Source organism: Acinonyx jubatus, chromosome C2 (genome assembly GCF_027475565.1).
Source record: "Acinonyx jubatus isolate Ajub_Pintada_27869175 chromosome C2, VMU_Ajub_asm_v1.0, whole genome shotgun sequence".
NCBI classification, from domain to species: Eukaryota; Metazoa; Chordata; class Mammalia; order Carnivora; family Felidae; genus Acinonyx; species Acinonyx jubatus.
The window spans coordinates 3,541,100-3,557,611 of record NC_069384.1 but is presented as its reverse complement, the minus strand read 5'-3'; the positions used below and the strand labels follow the sequence as shown (position 1 = coordinate 3,557,611).

The 16,512-nt window shown below is 54.4% G+C and overlaps 1 protein-coding gene across 9 annotated transcripts in view; it reads left to right on the top strand.

The window, feature by feature from the left end:
• The window catches only part of SLC37A1 (solute carrier family 37 member 1), an 81,690-nt gene that overhangs the window by 2,068 nt on the left and 63,110 nt on the right, over positions 1-16,512 (top strand). The window contains exons 1-2 of one of the 9 annotated variants that reach the window (XM_027041535.2): positions 15,599-15,763; positions 16,395-16,495. The exons of 1 other annotated variant lie outside the window; for it this stretch is intronic. The gene's annotated coding sequence lies outside the window, so the exon portion shown is untranslated. Of the gene's footprint in view, positions 1-2,631; positions 2,672-5,620; positions 6,303-8,117; positions 8,209-15,598; positions 15,764-15,877; positions 16,496-16,512 lie in introns of those variants that run through there. 7 more of the 9 variants (XM_027041536.2, XM_053220517.1, XM_027041539.2 and 4 more) reach the window with 7 other exon arrangements.

Below are 16,512 nucleotides of genomic sequence, written 5' to 3'. Positions count from 1 at the left end.
ACAAAATCACCTTTTTGCACCAAAGACGTCTTCAAGAATTCTTTCTTGGCCGTCAGCTCTGGACCCCACCATCACCCCCAAACCTCATCAGTGGTACATCCCTAAATGATTGGTTATCAGTGCAAATTGGACTCCCTCTGGTTGGTCCTAAGCTGGAAGTAGGGAAAATGGTCAGGAACTGCTCAGTTATTAATCAAGTCCTGGCCAATTGTTACAGAAGTTATGGTTTGCTCCTAGACCAATTGGTAGAGACAGAGGACTGACTGCCGACAAGCCTGACTTACAGCACACTGGCTTTTTGGGCTGGTTCCTATAAATAATGGGTTGGTTTCCTGGGCTGTAGCTTGTGCATCAGAGTTCTATTTTTCTATACGACTTGGCCATCGTACATTTTTTTATCTGATTTCTAATGTGTTTTTGCAAGTTATACAAATAACTGTGTCAGCTTAAATCTAAATACTGTTGCTTTTTGAGATTTAGTACCTTCAGCAATAACAATAGCCCAATAGTTTTATTTCTTTAAACCCATTTAAGTACTCAAAAAAAATTGACCTAAATGGGGAGAGGGGGGAGACCGGTCCTAAAGTCATCATTGGAAACATTACTCATCTAGAGCCAGAATGCCCAAGTTCCAATTCTGGGTCCCCATGGCTTTGGTGACCTCAGGCAGTTCAGCTGCCCTCTGAGGCTCGGATTCCTATTTTGTAAACTGAGGAGAATATGCCCTTCTAATCTCAAAGAGCCGCCACGGGGACCAAAGATAATATTTTATTAACGTATTGTCATTTATTGTGATAGCTACATCATGTTAACAACAAAAATATTACCAAGAAATCACACATCCTTCATAGAAAGTTCCCCACACACCCACCCCAAGGTGTGTCGTTTGTTGTTGCTGTCAGAGTAGGGGAGGAGTGGCTGAGGAAACAGAGTTTGATCTTGCCCGACAGCCTTGTGGATGCCACATCCAAGAAGGGAAACATCCACAGATCTCCCAGGTCACACACACTTTGCAGGCCTTTCCTTCAGAAACAGTGGCAGAATGGAAGATGGCGATCTTAACCAAATCTCAGGCCCAAACACATCATTTACTGAACAAAGAAACAATTTACAAGCTGATTAACACACAAGACCCTACAATTAACATTATTTGTTAGTTGCAAAGAAAAAAAATTGTAAAAAAAAAAAGTCAGGTGTTTGGGGTAAAGATGATTAAGATCTACTTTATGCTTGACGGTTGCCACACTGAGTACAATTGTGTCTTTTTATAATAAAACGTCAAAAATATTTTAATGTTAGAAATCTGTGATGATAATAGTAACGGAAATAAATTTTTGCCTTTATGCATGTGAAACTGTTGGAAACTCAACTTCCAGATTTGCTCTAACAATGACAGTAACTACGGTTTGCTAAGTTCCAACTTGTGCTGGCAGTGTTCTGTTGTTGTTTTTAATTTTGTTTAATGTTTATTTATTTTGGGCGGGGGAAGGGCAGAGAGGGGGAGACACAGAATGCGAAGCAGGCTGCAGGCTCTGAGCTGTCGGCACAGAGCCGGGTGTGGGCCTCAGACTCACGAACCACGAGATCATGACACCAGCTAAGTCAGACACTTAACCCGCTGAGCCACCCAGGTGCCCCTGGGCTGGTGGTGTTTTAAGAGTTTTATATGAATTGTCTTATTAAACCCGTGCTGCCATTCCCCCACCATACAGTTAAGGAAAGGAAGCCACAGAGAGGTAAAGTCGTTGCTTGTGATCATGGAGCCAGCGGGGTTCAAAGCTCATACCCCTACTGCCTCCCAGATCTCTGATTTAAAGGAGTAACTATGGTTTTTGAGGACTGGCCTTAACCATCTACCAAGCAGAGAACCACTGGCTCAATACGCTTTAGATTGGAAAAAATACAGCAAGTGGCATAAACAAACCCTGTTCTGGATCACATTGTTAGTAAGCAGCTGGGTATCTGGCCATAGCACTGGTGAACCCTAAAATTTACAACTTTTGTCCCACGCACAGTAGTCAGAGTTCCCCCTCTCCCCATCTTTCAATCTACAGTAATTTCACTACACGGCAGGTTTAGCAAGTGTCCAAATAAAGCAATACCGGGTGACAGCAGGGCCGCCTCCCCAGCCTCCCACAGCAACACGGGACCTGATCCAAACTCCTCCTTCCAGAAGCGTTCCCTGGCTCAGATCAGGCTCTCTCCCTCGCAGGAGACCTGGGGAGTCCCGGGAAGACTTCATCGGGCCAAGCCGGTTCCTGGCAGCTTGACCCCTAACTCCCAGGTGACCCCGAAGTGCCCGGTGATCACAAGAGCAGCGCCCTCAAACTCCGAAGGCCTTCAAAATGCTCCCTTAACTCATCCTTTGCCTTTCTTTGGGGGAACGAGGGGCAAAAAGGTGAGGCCATCACCAGGAGGGGAAAAAAGGAAGAAATCCTCCTCTACTCCTTCAAAACCTTTTCAGGGAGGCCCTTCCCGTAATTCCCCCGCAAGGGTCTCCCGTCGCGCCCCAGCCGGCCCTCCCCGCCACCCGCCACCCGGCGTTTCCCATCATCCCCCAGGGAGCTCTTCCCAGCATCCCCCACGAGGGATTTCCCATCCACCCCCGCGGCGAGCTTGCGCAGAGGCGGCGCTCCGTGAAGACGGGCGGGCGCGGCCGGCGGGGTCTCGGGTGAGTGCGGACGGGGCGCGCCCACGGGTCCGCCCAGCTCCCTTTCTCGGGTAGGAAATCCTCTTCTGCCCCTTCCCCCCGTGTGGGTGACGGAGGCCACCTCTCTACCCACCTGCCCTCCTCCAGAACAAAGAACGAGAGCACAGGGGCCCGACTGGAGCGGGTGCCCCGAGCCCCTCGCGTGGGGGTGCTCCCGAGCAGGGGGAGAGGGCTCTTGGAAGCCCTTCTGGGGGTCTGTTACCCAACCGTGCACACCTTTCTGACCCACTTCCGAGCGGAGGGCTGGAGGCCTGGCGGTTGCCATGGCAACTGGGGGAGTCCCCGAGCCGGCCCTTCTGAGCTCTTCAGCACAGTGCACGGGAAGCCCTAAGAACTGAGGACGGTGGGAGGCATGCCGGCAGGCCTGTTTTGTTGTGTTGCCTTTGCGGCAGCCGCTCAGAGAATAAGCAACAAAATGAACTGAGACCCATCTCAATTATGGAAACGTCAGGCTGTGTATTAAAATTGCTTATGTTCTTAGAAACGTATGCATGTGTTACAGGTATACCCACATATGACCATACATGTACAGATATAGGTACGTAGATACAGATATGTGGGTATACAGATGTAGATGTATAGCTATTTTAAAAACGGGAGTTGCGGGGGCGCCTGGGTGGCTCAGTCGGTTATCCTCTGACTTGCTCAGGTCATGACCTTGTGGTTTGTGCGTTCAAGTCCCGCATCCCACCCAGAGCCTGGATCCCACTTTGGATTCTGTGTCTCCCTCTCTGTCTCTTCCTCCCCCACTCGCATTCTGTCTCGTTGTCTCTCAAAAATAAAGAATAAAAAAACATTTTAAAATAGGAATTGCAACTTTTTTTTTTTTTTAGAAGGAGGGGGAAGGGCAGAGAGAGAGAGGAAGAGACAGAATCCCAAGCAGGTTCCACGCTGTCAGTGTGGAGCCTGACACAGGGGTTGATCTCACAAACTGTGAAATCATGACCTCAGCCAAAGTCGAGTCATTTAACCAATTAAGCTACCCAGCCCCCCCTCCAACAGATAGATATTTTAAAAACAGGAATTGCAAGTTCTTTTTTTAAAAAATAAAAGATTTTAGGGGCACCTGGGTAGCTCAGTTGGTTAAGCCTCAGACTTTGGCTCAGGTCATGATCTCACAGTTCGCAGGTTCAAGCTCCGCGTCAAGCTCTGTGCTGACGGCTCAGAGCCTGGAGCTTGTTTAGGATTCTGTATCTCCCTCTCTCTCTGCCCCTCGCCTGCTGGCTCTCTCTCTCTTTCTCTCTGTCTCAAAAATAAATAAACATTAAAAAAAAATAAAAATAAAAGACTTTTAATGACATTTAGTGGATAGGAGTCAGATGCAGGGTTGGAACCCTAGCTCTGTTTACTTCTTTCTGGTCAGTTTGTCCATGTTTAAAATGGAGATCTAGCTAACTGCCCTCTTAGGGCCGTTGCCATGTCTGAATAAAATATTTCTGATGAGCTCAGCCCAGTGGGGAGTGCTTAGTAAATGCAAGCTATTATTTTTTTTTATTTTTTTTTTATGTTTATTTATTTTTGAGACAGAGAGAGACAGAGCATGAGCGGGGGAGGGTCAGAGAGAGAGGGAGACACAGAATCCGAAGCAGGCTCCAGGCTCTGAGCTGTCAGCACAGAGCCCGACGCGGGGCTCGAACTCACGGACCGTGAGATCATGACCCGAGCCGAAGTCGGACGCCCAACCGACTGAGCCACCCAGGCGCCCCTGCAAGCTATTATTAATAAGTATTCTGTGTTAACTGTGTAGTAAGCTAAGCACCTTCTATCGGTAGGTCTTTGGTGAACTTTTGACTCCAATTTATCTTAATTATCTTCAATTGTCGTTTCTTCCTAAAGAGGGATCAAACTGCCAAGGTGTCAGCCAGGTAATTGTGAGGATCAGAGGTTAGGCTGTGATGAAGAGATTTCACTGAATATGCTCGTATTCATTAGTGCTAATACACCTGAGGGCAGGAAGAGACTGCAGTTTCTGGAAATATATAGACATGTAGGTTCTCTTTTTAACATTTATTTCTTTATTTTGAGAGAGAGAGCGTGAGCAGGAGAGGGGCGGGGGGGGGGGGGGGGCGGAGACAGAATCCCAAGCAGGCTCTGTGCTATCAGCGCAGAGCCCAAGGTGGGGCTCCACTTCATGAGCCATGAGATCATGACCTGAGCCGGAAACTGAGAATCAGACACCTAACTGTGAGCCGCCCAGGCTGCCCTTGACTTGTAGATTCTTAAGCGCAAGTGGCTCTTTGAACAGTTTGAAGTCACGCCTCTCTCATGCAGATGGCAGTCAGCAAAGAAGAAACAGACAGACACACCTGCCTGAGTTATGTGCTTTAATGAGGGATGTTGAGAATCGTGTCCTCAAGAGACGAAAACGAATTCCTGACCACCCAGGAAGCGAAACCATTCAGTAATGTGCATGGGGAGGGGGGGCGGGGAGGTTAGTGGAGTCAGCCGGGGTGGAGGCGAGATGTCTGGAAATTGTGCAGACTGGCCTTGTCTGCTGGACAGCAACTCAGGGGAAGAGCTGCGGCTCCTCTGTGCTCTGCTCTCACCACCCAGCACACAGTAAGGGTTCGGTCAACACAAGCTGATCAAACTGAATGTTAGGTATCATTTTGCAACAGCACTGGAAGTTACGCAACACTTGGAAAAGAGAAAGAAAAGGAAAGTACATCCAGTTTTTATTCTTTTTTTTCTTCTGCTTTATGGGCTGGGTTTTTTACCCCTCTGAAATCAGGTTTGATTTCCCAGGGGCCCTCTCAATATGTTAAGTAATTGTAGCAGTGTGTGTGTGTGCGGGGCCCCTGGGTTGGGTACTAGGGGGCTCTGAGGAAAGGAGGAAAATGTGCAGACCATTTAGGACAAATTCAACATTAATCCATGCCATGAAAAAAAAATTACCAAAACTCTGATGCTTCGTGGCTTCATCTTGGACCCCTATTCTAAAAAAGATGTCACTCCTCTGTCCTACTGGATATGTAAGATTGGTCCTACTCTCCCGTGACAGATGACGTTGGTGTGGCCAGTGATGGTGGAGGGAGATCTCAAGGGACAAGGGGCTGCACCCTGCAGGACTTAAGGATGCATCAGGCTCTCTGAGCAAGGTGCAGGGAGGAGCCTGCGAGCTGAGTGACTTCTGCCGCAACGAGGCTTGTCCTGCCCAACTTGCAGAAAGGTCATGAGAACCAAAGATAATGAGGATGAGATGCTCTGGAAACGCCCCGTGCTGTAGAAATGGAACGTGTATATTTCGCTCGGGCTTTTAAATCACTGACCACATACTCTTCGCTCCGTCCGGAAGAATCCGGAAGAATAACGTGTTCCCACATGCCAGCGATGTAGCAAAGTGATGCAGTGGTCACCCTGAACCCACTCCCCCGAATGAAGAAATGTATCCGTGTGAATATCTGCGTGCATAGGTCTTTGTCCACACCTCAAAGCCACCCGTGTGGGATTTGGTTGTGCGCGGGTTGAGGGTTCACCGACCAGAGGGAGGAACGTGGAGACTAAATGCACGCTACCACGGTGCCTCCTAGAATGGCCGGCCCCGCCCCGCTCTCCAGCCCGGCGACTGCTGCCCGCCGAACGCGTGCCTACTGTAAGTCATTTCTCTTCTTTGCTAATTCGATGGGCAAAAGGGCATCTCATGGTGCTTTTACTTTGTATTTCCCGGGGTGTTCGTGAGGACAAGCACTTTTCCGCCAGAGGCTTATTCTTCACCTACGTGAGCTACTGTTAACTTTTTAGATCATTTTTCTCCAGGACGCCCTCCTAGATCAGTGTGTGCTGTTCTCTCTTTCTGAAGCGATTCCCGCTTCTCGTGTTTCTCTTCACCTTGAGTACCCTGCCCAGACGCAGCCTCCTGGGGGGCTGCTTTCCTACCTGCTTCGAGCCCCTGGGTTCCCTCCCTTGTCTTGCACTCCTGCCACAATCGTGACTGGTGCCTTCAGGTCTGCCTCCCCACGTGCTCCCCGGGCCTTGACCCCGATAGTCTAGCACAGAGCCTGACGCAAGGTCAAGGCTCAAATTATTAAAAATTGCTAAGTGTTTTTTGCGAAGTGGGTAAAATGCAGTAAAGTATAAAGAAGAAAGGAAAGACTACCAGGAACCTTGCCTCCCGTCCCTGGCGTTTTGGCGTGAATCCTTCCAGGCTTCTCAAATGCACAGATATTTGTACTTGATGGGAATGCTTTCATTTCTCACTTGCCATTACCATGTACCTTCCAAGGCACACGTGTCAGAGCTTCTTCAGAAGTGTTTTAAATTTTTTTTTTAATGTTTATTTTTATTTTTGAGAGAGACAGAGACAGAATGCAAGTGGGTTGGGGCAGAGAGAGAGAGGGAGACACGGAATCCGAAGCAGGCTCCAGGCTCCGAGCTGTCAGCCCAGCGCCCGACGCGGGGCCCGAACTCACGAGCTGTGAGATCATGACCTGAGCCGACATCGGACACAACCGACCGAGCCACCCAGGCGCCCCACTTCAGAAGTGTTTTAAATGACCAAACAATGTTTTGCCTTGAGGATATGTCAAAATTATCTTCATTCAATCAAGGTTTGATAAAAGAATGAGTGGAAATGTTTAATACAAGTTTGAAGGAGGTACGGAGTGTTCCTTAAGGAGATTATACTCCTTTACGTTTTTAAGGAAATACCTTTTCAGCTGTCTCTTCTGGGCACCCCCTTCAACCCCTACTCTGGAGCGACCATCAAAAGCGCTTCCTCGGCTCTGGGTGCGAGCCTCGCCTCTGCTTCGGGCCCCGGTATACCTGAGTGTCACTGTGTCTGTCTCTCCCTCCCGGGCCTGGTCTTTAATGACCCAGCTGCTAGGAGAAGCCTCTAAAAGGCCGGGGGCCAAGCACAGTTGGCACTCAGGAGAGCGGCAGGATCATTTCCCCCCCCCTCCACAAAGAGGAGAGCCACAGAGGGCTGAAACACCACGTGAGCACTACAACTTGGCACTGAAATCCTGGCTGGGACCCCCTGTGGGCCACCCCGGGGGTCCTGGTCGCCACCCGTGCCACTGCCGCCGTTTCTGGCAAAAGGGGCAGGTTCTCAGTGTGGGGACCCTAGAAGTTTCCCCACCGAAACGGGATGGAAATGTAAAATCCCACGTCTATTAAGCAAGGTCACTTGGGCGAAGATGACTTCATCTCACCAGTGCGCTCCTTTGATTGGCTCCGTAGAATGTTCAGAATCCTGTCTGACTCACAAAAGTTGGGATATCAACAAAGTGCATGCTTGTTTTTTCTGAAACACTTTTTAAGTTTTTTTAAGTTGAAATTAGAAAGTGTGTAACCTGTTTAAGGATCTTTGGGGGGATTTGGGGGTTTCGTGGCTTGAGGTTCTCTGTTGTTTCATGCCAGCTAGATGGTGAGCACCCTGTCCTTTCCCTCTGTGTAACAGGGACAGTGTCTTACACAGAGAAGTGCTCAGTGACCCTGCCTTAGAGGAGGAAACACTGAGGTATAAACACGTTCAGGAACATTCCACAGTGGCACATCCAGTAAGTGCTGATCGGCCCAGCGGCGATCGCGAGGAGCATGCTTGCGGGAGGAAGGTGGGCGCGTTCAGCCAGGCCACTCTTTGGTACCCGGCCACTGACGTGTCACACTGCACGTCCCCTCACAGATGCGCCCGTGTCTGCCAGCAGGGGGATGGCTGTGAAGGAACACATAGGCGCCCCGTAGCACATTTGGCTTTAAAACCTCTATTAGCTCTATGCCCCCGAGCCGAACCTTAACACGACTTACGTTAAAGATCGGGGGCAGGAAATCAAATTCCATTTTTATTTTATTTTAATTTAAACATTTTTTTAGGATTCTTTATTTATTTCAAGAGAGACAGAGACGGTGTGATTAGGGAGGGGCACAGAGTGAATCCCAAGCAGGCTCCGTACCGTCAGCGCAGAGCCCAACGTGGGGCTCAGACTTACGAAACTGTGAGATCTTGACCTGAGCTGAAACCAAGAGTCGGACGCATAACTGACCGAGCCACCCAGGTGCCCCGAACTCCATTTTTAGAAGAAACTGGCAAACCCACAAAATAAGCTGCAGAGAGGGACTTTGTAGTTCCCTCTTACCCAGCACCCAGTGTGTGTCCGGGAACCGTTACGCATTCATGCCGATGTGCTGTGTTTGCCAGTATTTACGGTGGAGCCACTGCACGCTTGTGACCAGTCAGCGTCAAGGGTTCAGCCAGGGTCCCCTGTGTGCCAGGCTTGATTCTAGGTGCTAAGGATTCACGGTGGACAAACAGGTTAAAAAAGTCTCTACCCAGGTGCCGTCCTAACACGTGACCTCCTTCGCCCTCACGTCAGCCCCAGGGAACCATGGGTGAGAGCTGGCGCTCGGGAGGGTGAGGTGATGTTCCCAGGGTGCCCCTCCAGTAAGGACGGGCCACCGCCGTCCATTCTGTTCGTTAGCAACAACGCGGATAATTGAGCAGAGATCACCTCGCTCACCGCTGAGCGCCCCAGAGCTGCCAGAATTCTGAGTTTTTGATGAGTGGAGATAAAATGAAGCTTCTCTTCTCCGAGTTAAGTGAGCCCCGCCGATTTTACCTCTCTAATAATGGTTAATGCTTGGATGCTTTCTAAGCCTGAGGCATTTCCTCAAGCTCTGAAGCCCAGAATCGCCAGAGCTGTCTCCAGGGAGGCCTTCTCTGGGAATGTCTGCCTCTGCTCCTTCCCTGGAGCGTCCTGGCCTCGCCTCCCAGTTCCAGTTCCGCAGACACCGAGCTCTCTTGGACTGGAGGTCCTTGTTTTAAGCCTTACTTCTCATTGCAACCCCAGCCCCCGAGCACAGGGCTTATTTTACACACAGTAGGGTCTCATTCTCCCGTTCTTGGTCACGAAGGACAGAACCTCCCAGTAGGTGGAGTGACTCTTCCCTGCAAATTGGGGGGGTGACAAAAGCTGACCCCTCAGGTTGGATCTGCCCACCCTCGTCCTCCCTCGGGGTCACTCGGGTCACAGACACTCTCACTCCACGCGCACAGATTGGCACCAATAGAAATTCGTGATCTCGTTATTTTGTGTCTCTCGGCACCTGCTGCCCTCCCCCAGCGTTTGCTGCCCTTCCGCTAAATCCTTTGGATTGTCCCCAAACACCAGAGGCCACCTCCTCCCTCTTCACTTTCAGCCCCCGACTTTACCTTCTGCAAGAAGGGAGAGCAGATAACTCTCACCTCCCGCCTTCCCGCCCACAAAATGATCTCTGTCTCCATCTGTCCCGTCCCCGTCCCGAGGCTCATTCCTCCGCGGCGCGTGTTTTGGATTCCTGTCTTTCTGCCCCTGGAGGGCCCTGTGTCCTTTAAGCTGACAGCCCCCAGTCCTATGCGTATCGACTCCCACTCCCTCTGGTGGCTTCTGTAGGACGGGTGTCTCCTGAGAGAAGTGGCTGGTTCCGGGTCTAGGGCAGACGTGTGAGGTGAGCCCAGAACGTGTTGTCACACTAGAAAGCAAGGACGCTATCAGGGGACCAGGTCGTGGCGGAAGGAGTCGGGAGCCAACGAGAAGAGGCCGGAATGGGTGAATGAGGGGGGCGAGGGCAGCGGGTCAGAGCACAGCCAGCGCCGGCCACCGTGCGCGTAACAAAAGGGCAAAACAAAGCGGGAAGAAACTGGTGACGTGGGGAAGAATGCTAGAAGACCTACACCTTATTTTGCAAACTGGCCACTAAGGAGTTCTACATTTGTTCCTCCTTGCCTGTATGCACTGCGCCTCAGAGCTAAATAATTGGTGAGGGGAGGCCCGTCCTTGTGGACGCATGCTGCCCGCAGGAAGACGTCACGGGATGAGGACCTCACAGTTTCACTGCTCCTGTGATTCTCACCCCCGGTGAGTAACCAGCTCGGGCCGGGGACATCTGCTGTCGTGCTTGCTGTACTCCTCACTGCCCGAGTCTGCCCCGCCTCGAGGCCTCGCCACCCAGCTCAGGAAGGGCAGGGAGCAAAAACGACATGTTGGACCACATCGCGAAGACGGAATCTGCACCGCACGGTGTGGGAGGCTGCGGGACAGATGGCCCGGACTCTGCGACCAGAGCGCGGGGGCAGAGACAGAGGTGCAGGGCAAACCTCCAGATGGGGAGACCTGGGGGACACATCAGGACAAGGTGAGTGTGGACTGTTTGGAACCCCATTTAAAAACAGACACGATAGCGGGGTGCCTGCCGGGGTGGCTCAGTCAGTTAAGCGTTGACTCTGGATTTAGGCTCGGGTCATGGTATCACGGTTCCTGGGTTCAAGCCCCGCGTTGGACTGCACTGGCAGCATGGAGCCTGCTTGGGATTCTCCCTCTCCCTCTCTCTGCTCCTCCCTTGCTCTCTCTCTCCCTCTCTCTCCCTCTCCCTCAAATGGACACACTTTAAAAACAAATACAATAGTGAGAACGTAGGGAGTCAGGGAGGAGAGAGCACAGGCTGGGTATTTGATGCTATTATGGGGATTATTCTTGTTTGGGGAGTCACGACGATGGGGTTGTGGTGGTGTTTAAAACCCTATGTTTTAAAGATACATCCTGAAAATTTGCCGATGAAATACGGCCGTGTCTGGGATTTGCGGCAGAATGGTCCTGGGACGGGAAGGGGGTCGACAGAAGGAGGAGGCGCAGTCGGCCGCATGTTGGCAGTGGATGAAGTGCGTGATGGGCCCACGGGCTTCACTCTCGTGTCCTGTCCCCTTCCGCCTGTGCTTGGAAACGTCCAGATGCCTCAAACGTGCCCTTCCTCCTCCCCGGGTCCTCCTCCAGCTTTGGGTCCTTCTCTCTCCTCCCAGGCTCAGCAAACCCTCCTGAAATGGTCTGTCTGCTTTATGTGGCCTCTGCTTCCTGCTCCCACTTAGTCCCCTACGAAGGTCTGCCCGCCCCCCCTGGAAGCTTCAGTCCCCGCCTTCTGGGCCAAGCCTGTAAACCCTGACTCCTGTGCTGCATCTGGCCCTCTCCCTCCCCTTCTGGAAACTGCCTTCCTCGGGCCCTTGGACATCACCGCCTGCCGGCCTCTCCCACCACTGTGTCCGCGGCTTCCAGCTTCTCCTCTCTGTCCGGCCCCTAAACGTTGGCCCCCCTGGGTTCCGTCTTAGCCTCCTGCCTGGGCGAGCTTCTCCCCTGCTGTGCATTGCTGTCCATACCCAGCCGCCCCCACCAGCCTAGGATTCTTCCAGAGACTCTAAAACCACACATCCAGCCCCGGTCAGCATCTGCACTGACGGGTCCCCTGGGCCAAATGCTCAACAAGTACAAATATGTTCCTCTCCCGCCTGCCCCCACCCTGTATGCCCCCTGTTATCCCGTGTAACAGTGCTGTGATCGCTGGTTATCTGTGTGACATGTTCCCTAGCCGGGTGCTCTCTGAGCATCACGTTTGTCTCTGCCTCCCAGAGCCGTGCTGTGGCAGTGGGGCCCCGTCGCCTCTGCCTGCCTCTTGGCTTGGGTCAGTGGGAGAGTAGGACTTGAGAGAGAGGACTGCTCACTCCCTGCTCGGTCCCTGCCAGGCCACCGCCAGACAGCAGTCACCCCCGCTCCCAAGCCCCAGCCCCCTCCTGCCGAGCACCTCTGGCCACAGCCTCAGCTCCGCCTGCCGTACCAGCGGCTTCCTGATGTTGCTAGCCTAAGGATGCATTCCCCCATTAGTTTCCCTACACCCTGTGCCCTGCTCGAACTTAGGGAACGCCCCCCGTACCAGGCTCTGCCCCTGCCGCACACATCCTTGTCCTTCCTGGAGCCTCAGAACGTGACCTGACTTGGAAGTGAGGCTGCAGATGTAAATAGTTAAGATGAGGTCATGTTGGAGCGGGGTGCACCCGAAATCCAACGACTGGTGTCCTCATAAGAGGGGAGACATGGAGACACAGTGCGACGACCGGTAGCTTGGAGCCTGGCGTCCGCAAGCTGAGAAACCCCGAGGATTGCCGGCAACCCCGGAAGCTAAGAGAAAGGCCCGAAGCAGATTCTTCCCTGGAGGCTTCAGAGGGAGCACAGCCTTGATCTTAGACTTCCGGCCTCCAGAGCTGGGAGACCATAAACTTCGGCCGTTCGAAGCTACCCAGTTTGAGGTACTTGGTCACGGCGGCCCTAAGAAATGCCCCTTCCTCACGCTCACGTCGATTTGCTTTGGAGCGCGCCCGGCCTCTTGCTCTATGAACTTTTCAGAGTCAAGGCCCCTTGCTGACTTGGGGGCCTCAGTGCCTGGCACAGGGCTGGCTGCTCTAGGCAAGCAGTAAGCATCTGTTGGATAAGAAAGAGCTTGCCCCTCGTTTGGTCTGTGGCTCTTTCACCGAAAAAGCATCAAAACATTGACAGCAAGCATGGAAGTTTGGGGTTAAAGCAGAGGCCACCCCCCCCCCCCCCCCCCCCCGCCAGGCGAGGTGTGTTCAGCTGACCAGCCCCAAGTCTGGCCGTCCTGGGTTCGTCCGTGTGGAGCCCTGGCCCTCGGCCGTGTCAGTGGCCCCCCGAGGGCACACCGCCTGTGGCCCGGTGCACCTGGTCACAATTTGGAAATGCTGGATATGAGAAGTTCAACTGGATTGGAATTCGTTCTGTTCTCCTAAGAAATTTCCACATGACGTGTCAATGAAAGAGCAGGAAGAGCTGTTAGATTCTTTACAATTTCAACTGTTGTAAGATCTGTGATGGCAACAAATGGCTTTAAAATTATCTGGTCGCACAAAGAAAGCGTCTCAGTGGTGACGTGCGAGCTGCGCCCTCCGTCCAGAACCTGCGTGCGGCGTCTTCACCGTCAAGCCTGGTGCGTTGTCATCGTGAAGCAATCACAGGTTTTCATTTCAAAGTGTGACCTGTCTTATTTGGGGAGTTTGACACAAATTGATTATCTCCCCTAATACATTTTTAGGTGTTTCTTATGATCGCATACCCGGTTAATATTTTATAAAAGATAAATATTGTCATCGTTTCTAAAATTAAAAGACTAACACTCTCAGCAAACACCATGAAGACCGCCCCGGCTCCCTCCGGTTTTTCCGTGTGCCATACAAATACCACTTTCTCTGAGAGGAGATGTTGTGAACACCGTCAGGAGACGCCATCCCTGTGGCACCGCACTCCTTCACGCGGCTGGCAAACAGAGACTGGTGTCTTCTGAGTCAGGGCTGGACCCTGAGAATCTCTCCAACCCCAGGCCGGGGGCCAGGAGGTAGATTTAGAAATAACTGGGACCAGTTCCTGGTGATAAGTCAGGATAAACTGGTTTCTACTGCCCCCAGGAAACGCAGCGCAGACTAGGAAGACGGAGAGAGTGGATTCAGCTCGCAGAGTTTGAGCCCACCGGGACCGGCTGAGGTTGGAGGGCAAGGCAGAAACGGCCTTGTGTGGGAGAAAGCACGCCTCTTGGAAGCGACAAAGCTTGGGCAGGAAGCTGTAAGCGCGGGTCAGGCCTGTTGTCCCGCTACTAAAGGACCAGGTCGTGTTCCTGCGGGCCAAGGGGCGTCGTGAAGGGTTTTCGTTGGGAATGACAGGATCCCAGCTGCTTCAGGAGGGCGATTTGGTGCAGCTGGGAGAGTGGGTGCCTGAGGGAGAGCCTAGAAGTGGGGGGAGGGGACAGCTGATGCACACGTTCAGTGACAGACAAGGAGCCCTGAGCAGACCCTGCAGGAGTACCAGAGGAGGGGTGACCTAGGACGAGCTGGGAGCCACACTGGGCGGGTTTGGGGCTCACTCAGAACGGAGAGTCAGGAAAGGGAGAAGGGACTGGCAGACAGAGACCCTGCCAAAGGGAGAGAGACGTTGCGGGGCCTGCGGCCATCCCCAGCAGGTGTCCTGTGGCCGAACCCCGGGGCCACCTGCAGCCGGCAGGTTTCCTTTCTGCATGGAGAACCTTTGCAAAAGCCAAGTAGGCCGTGCACTGGACACAAGTCAACTCAGCCAACAGAAAAGGATAACCGTGTTCTAGAAACAGAACGGGGCCCCAGGGGAAACCGCGAGCCTGGCAGGGGAGGAGGGAGCTGGCCCGAGGGAGATGTTGGGCGGGGCAGGGCAGGTCGGTGAGGGCTGCTGTCCCTACAGACCTCAAGGTTTTCACAGGGAGGCCCTGGATTGTTTTAGCCCTAAGCATTGTTTTTAGTTTTAGCTGGGGGCAGCCACTTCCTGGAATTTCATCTGCAAGATGTGTTTTCTGCTGCGCTTTGCTCTTCCTGGGAGGTGCTCCTCTGGGAGTTGGGCTTGGATGCTCTGTGCCTACAGAGGGTGCTCTGTGGGTGCTGTAGGAACATCATGGGGCCCTCTGGCGGCTGTCCAAGGTCAGTTGTGGGCCAAAAGTGAGAGCGGGATGCAGAGGACAATTGTTGGGGGGGGGGGGGGGCGGCGGGGACCATGTGTGAAGACACCAGCAAGTGCAAACGGGTGCAGGTGACTGGAGCCAGGCTGGGCTTGTCCGGCTAACCCTGTGAGCTGCCGTGGGTCATGCGCGTCCAGACGTGATAAAAGAAGGCTCAGCAGAGCCTCTCCGTGGACCCCACTTTCACTTAATACAATGCTACTTTCCTGATTCTGACCCTTGAGAAGGGACTATAGGAATAAAGGCCAGTAGCCCAAGGCACGCCCTTTTTAGCGCTGGGCCTTCCCGCGGGACGCGTCGCTTTGTCTCTTTGCTGCTGGTCGGCAAGACCTACCTTGAGGACTAAGGGCCCAGGGTGGGACTCCCCGTTGGCCAGTGGAGAACAAGCCAACGAATGCCCGTGAGCCGGCCGGCAGGTGCAAGGACACAGGACGGCCGCCGAAATACCGCCCGGGGGGGGATGGCCTGGGGGCCCCAGCAGCCGGCGGGCCGGCAGCGCCGCTCGCGTGGGGGCGCCCCCGGGGCTGTTTGGGACCCTGGACGCGCCCCGGGGCCCGGGCTGAGGCGTGGATCGAGGGAGGGAGGGGAGGACCGGAGGAGGGGGATGAGCCGGAGAGGGAGGGCCGCGCCTCCCGCCGCCGCCCGGGCCCCGGCGCCCCACGGCCCGCAGGAAAGTGAAAGGGGCGGCGGGGCCGGCGGGGCCTCCGTGCGCCGCCCCAGGAAGTCGCGAGCAGGAAGCGCCCGCGGCGGCCGGGTCGGGCTGCGGCGCAGGTGAGGCACGGGGACAGGGCTAGGGGCTGGGCGGGGAGAGCGGCGCGGGGTGGGCGTCCTCGGGCTTGGCGGCGACGCGGCACCTGCCGCGGCGGGGCCGGTCCCGGCGCGCCGGCTGCCTCCCGCCCCGCCGGCCTTTGTGCTTGGCCTTGGCCTGGGCCCGGGAGTCTCGACTCCTTCCGTGCGTCCGGAGGGACCCGAGCGGCGCGGGGACCCCGGGCAAGTGGGGGCAGGGGCGGGCCGAGCGGTCCTGCGGGCCCCCCTCCCCACCCCGCCCCCGCCGCGCTGGCATTGGGGGACCGGGGCCGCCGCGGGAGGAGCCCCGCGCATTGTCCGCCGCGCGCCGGGGACGTGGGCGTGCCGCCGAGTCCGCCTCCCCCGGGACCGGCTGCCGGGGAGGAGCCGGCGGAACAGCCGTCCCGGAGGCTCGGGGCGCCGGCGCCCTGGGCCTCTGGGCGGTTTGCGTGCGGCGCGGCTGGTTCCCGGGCTCGTGAGCCTCCCGGCCGACGCGAGTGACAGCGACCTTGTGGATCGAGAGGGGAGCGCCGGGACGTCCCCCACCTGCCGACCACCACCCATCGGGCCCTTTTTTCCTCTTTCTCCCACCTTCCGGCCCTCCCCGCCCCAGCAGCCACGCGGCTCATCCCGGTGACCCGGCGACCGCGGCCGGCGGACCGCCCGGATTTGCATTTGAACGGAGGACCCTGGAAAGCCCCAGCCCTCTGCCCCCAGGTCGGAATTTCTTTCTA